Below are 1,452 nucleotides of genomic sequence, written 5' to 3' on the forward strand. Positions count from 1 at the left end.
AAAAAGTAAAAATATTAAAAAAAAATTTTCAACAATTTATTTTTTATTTAATTCATATTTATAAATTATTTTATTTGCAATAATTTTTTTTTATTTTCCCGAAAATTAAAAATAACGTATTGTAATAATTTAAAATAATTATTTTAATTTTTAAACAAAACAAAAATTCCACTCTAATTTTTTTTTAAACCTAAATATAATATATATAAATTTTAATTTTATATTACCAAAATGTTCATTTCATTGCTATTAATAAATAATATTAAAACACATTTTTCTAAATTTTATGTATAAAAAAAAAAAAAAAAAAAGAAATTCTCTCTGTTTCATTTGTGGTTTCTTAAAGTAATTTAATTACGTCTTTTTATATACATAACGAAACAAAAAGAATAAATTCTAACTACTTTTGCTTTATTTATATTTGTGAATTAAATGATATTTATTAATATTACGTTTAATTTTACTTAATATTTTTTGGTGATACAAATGTTAACTATACTTAAGTATTACACTTTAATCCTTTTTCATTAATAAAAAAAAAAAATTCTTATCTAGAATTAAACTTCAAAATTTAACTGTGAAAACTAAATGTATAATTATATTTAAATAAATTAAAATGCCTTTTCTATTGAATAAAAACCAAAAAAAAAAGAAAAATAAAAGGAGTGTGTTTACAAAATAATTATCTTAAATATACATTTCTTAAAAATTTTTATTTTATCACTTTTTTTTTTTTTCTAAGTATACTAATATATCTTTAATATGGAAATGGTAAAATAAGTGAAAATTAAATAAACCATATAATTAAAATTTTTTATTTTGTATCTACATATATATTAAAATGTTTTTTTTTCTTTTTTAAAAAATATATTTTAAAAATATATTATAATTAATATATAATTTTTTAAAAATTAAAAAGGTATTTTTGTGCGTTTGACTATAAGATTTATATGTACGAATTTATTACGAATAATTATTATTTTATGCTAAAGATATAATGAAAAAACTTACTAAAAAGGAGAAAAAAAAAACTAAAAAAAATTAATATTCTCTATAATAATATAGAATTTTTTTCTTAAATAAAAGTTTTTACCAAATAAAATAATTTTTATTTGTATGACAAAATTTTGTGCAAATAAAAATTTTTTTTATAAATTTTTTTTTTTTTTTTCTCATATATTCTTTTTAACTTTTTTTTTTTATATATTTACATATTTTTTAATTTTTTTTTTTTTTTTTTTTTCTTTATATTGCAATATTTTTATTTTTATTTCTCCTTTTTTTCTTTTTAATAATATTTTCATAATAATTTTTTTCAATTTATTTTTATATAATAATATAACATTTTATATATAATTTCATATTATTTTTAAAATTTTGCTTATAGTAATATTCAAGTTAAATACATACTGCATGTTTTTTTTTTTTTTTTTTTTTTTTTTTTTTTTTTTT

Source organism: Plasmodium gallinaceum, assembly GCF_900005855.1.
Source record: "Plasmodium gallinaceum strain 8A genome assembly, contig: PGAL8A_v1_66, whole genome shotgun sequence".
Classification (NCBI taxonomy): Eukaryota; Apicomplexa; class Aconoidasida; order Haemosporida; family Plasmodiidae; genus Plasmodium; species Plasmodium gallinaceum.